Source organism: Alosa pseudoharengus, unplaced genomic scaffold, assembly GCF_046254945.1.
Source record: "Alosa pseudoharengus isolate Yale_2024_CS ecotype anadromous, Long Island Sound unplaced genomic scaffold, YU_APseudo_1.1 YU_APseudo_1.1_scf_29, whole genome shotgun sequence".
Taxonomy (NCBI): Eukaryota; Metazoa; Chordata; class Actinopteri; order Clupeiformes; family Clupeidae; genus Alosa; species Alosa pseudoharengus.
The window spans coordinates 130983-133727 of record NW_027468715.1 but is presented as its reverse complement, the minus strand read 5'-3'; the positions used below and the strand labels follow the sequence as shown (position 1 = coordinate 133727).

The 2745-nt window shown below is 38.0% G+C and overlaps 1 long non-coding RNA gene across 1 annotated transcript; it reads left to right on the top strand.

Annotated features, from left to right (window-relative positions):
- Window positions 1-730: 730 nt before the first annotated feature.
- LOC143099465 (uncharacterized) lies at window positions 731-2745 on the top strand. Its single transcript, XR_012981600.1, has 3 exons — window positions 731-809; window positions 1010-1030; window positions 2465-2745. It is a non-coding gene; the product is annotated as an uncharacterized LOC143099465 (long non-coding RNA).

Sequence of the window (2745 nt, the reverse complement as noted above, 5' to 3'; positions counted from 1 at the left end):
GGGGGGAAAGGCTCATTACCAGCCGTGTGAGGACATGCTGATGTGCAGGGGTTAATCCAAGTACTCCTTGTCCTGACTGAGTTCGGAGCAAGTTCAGCACAACAGTGCTGAGCATGGACAAACTGAAAAAAGATATGGACTCTGAGGCCTTTGTTAAGGCAACAGTGGCAAACTGGAGAGCAAAGAGGGAACTTGGAAGTGCAATGGAAGCGCTTGCAGCATCAAAAAGACAATACCGGCACCTACAGTAGGGTGGACTAAGGCTTCAAGTCTGGGGAAACCAGTAGTAGCACCACCCTCAACACTATGGCAGTAGGAGCAACCATCACAGGTGTTCCCAAACCTGTCAGTCTACTGGCCTATGGATACCTATTATAGTGGGCACAGTCCAGCCCATGGCAGCCACAATCTCCACGTCAGTGGGGGTGGAGACTCAGACAAGATGGGAATAACGAAGGCAGAGTGAGAGGCAATTACAGAGGAGGCATCATGTGAGAATGGACATCTGAAGCAAGACAATCATCAGTTTGTTTTGACTGTCAAAAAAGTGGACAAAAGAAACAGGACAGGGAGAGGGAGGAGACACCCAGGCACTGAAGGATGAGCCCAACGAGCATGCCTTCCTCTTCCCTTGTGAAATAGCATAGTTTTAAGGAGGCCTAGTGAATTCTACAAGAGAAGGTTTATACCAGTACTATCAAAGGGAGTTGATGAGGAAACCATGATCAGGGACTATCTTATGGGTGAGCCCACCTGATACCTAACGATGCCCTGACTAGGTACAGAGAAGGTAGTTAAGACGTCTCAGGGTAAGTAGGTAAATACTTTGTTAAGCAAATTTAAAGTATGATTTACTCTTATTCTTACCTTTATTATATTTTGATTGTTATTTTGAATAGAAGTGATTACTGTTTAATTAATTGTAAATGCAAATGTTTTAATCAAATTAAGTCACAAAGTGATAACACTGCTATTTTTAATGTCAAATGACACTCCATTAATTTTTCAGGATAGGTGGTGGTGTAAGTAGGTAAGACTAACTTGGCTATGTCCTAGGGACAGTTCCCTAGTGGTCACTCACACTCAACAAGTCTAAGGAAAAGAATGATTTAGCTTTAATGGGAAAAATAAAGTTTGTAGGAATATTAAAATGATATAATATCTGCTTTACATGTAACTAATGTGAAGCCAAAAGATCTTACGTACTATACTATGACATTTGATAAAGAAGGCAATAGATAAAATAAAGAAAGCAGAGAAATAGGATTGATAGAATAAGAAAATAGAACTAGGAGGATTTACTAATAGTTTAGATAGCCTAGATAAAGTAGTATAGGGTTAGAATAATTAGGAATAGAGGTAAGCGTAGTTTTTGAAAAATAAAACATTATAAAAGTCTATGACATGCAAAGAAATTTGGAGTAAGGTATGTTGAAGAAATTATGAGATTACTGCATGTCCTAGAACATCTAATTAATATAGCTTGCATAATAACCAGTCTTCAAGTAGTATTCCAAATTGACAATAAATAAAATAACAATGCTTATAGGGAAATTTGTTTAATCTCTATGCAAAAAGAGAATAGATGGAATTAGGATTATCATAAATCATTGTCAGAAGATTAAAATGTTTTATTATTTCAGAAATAGAAAAGCAGGTGGAAAGCTGTTGGTCTTCATGGAAGGAATGAAGGTCCACCAACTCTATTCTGTTAATCACAGTAACAAAGGGGGGCGAACCCCTGGTATAATGTTAAATCATATGATTTGTTACATTTGTTACCTTGGGTTAAAGATTTTTTATAATTTTCACTGTCATTATTTGATTAATGTTTTATTTGAATGTCCCTTTGGAGAAAAGAGTCTGCTAAGTCCCATAAACTGTAACTCTAATGGTTAGTGGCATTTATATGATACTAACCAGATACTTTCCCAACAGATACTTGATATGGTGCTTTCCTTTGCGCATATTTGGATATATGCGCAAGGGGGGAGTAGTAAAGAGGAATATTTTTAGAGGAATATTTTTATTGAAGGATTTTAGATTTTCATAGTTACAGGAAGTTATTGATGATAGTCTAACAAATGTCATGTGTATAGTCATAATATCAGGAAAGTGATAGTGTTGTCTAAACCATTAGGTCCCAGAAGGATCATAAAAACACTTAGTGATTGATTACATTGATATGATAAAAATAAAAAACCTTGGAAGTGGTTTGTAGGGGTTTTCAGATGATAAGGGCAAATGACATGTTAAAAGGGAGAATTGCTAAAATATATGCCTCAACAGATTTAAACTGGTTTGATGCCTTACACATTGCTTCGATGCAAATAAGGTCACAACAAAACCAGTAATCACTTTTTGCACTAAAGATAAAAACTGAGAGGTCCATCAGAGGCCCACCTTTGGATCAGCTCCGAGGATAAATAAGAAATTATATGGAATAATTGTCATTAATTCACAGAACAATTTATAAGCAGGAAAAAGGACTTTCGGAAGGACCTACAGGAAAAGAGTCAACAACCTACAGTATACTGCCTGGGGACAGAAATGATCCTGGCAGTGGTGGGTATAGTGTTTTTGGCATGTATGCTCCTGTTCCCCTGTTGATTGTAGACTTCCAGGCAAGGAATCCAGTGAGGAAGGGGGGACATTGTCCCAGCAACATCTGCCCTGATAACAAACAGGGAATGGACAGAAAACTGCAGAGATCCCAGTCCATGACATACCACCAACCCACCAGGA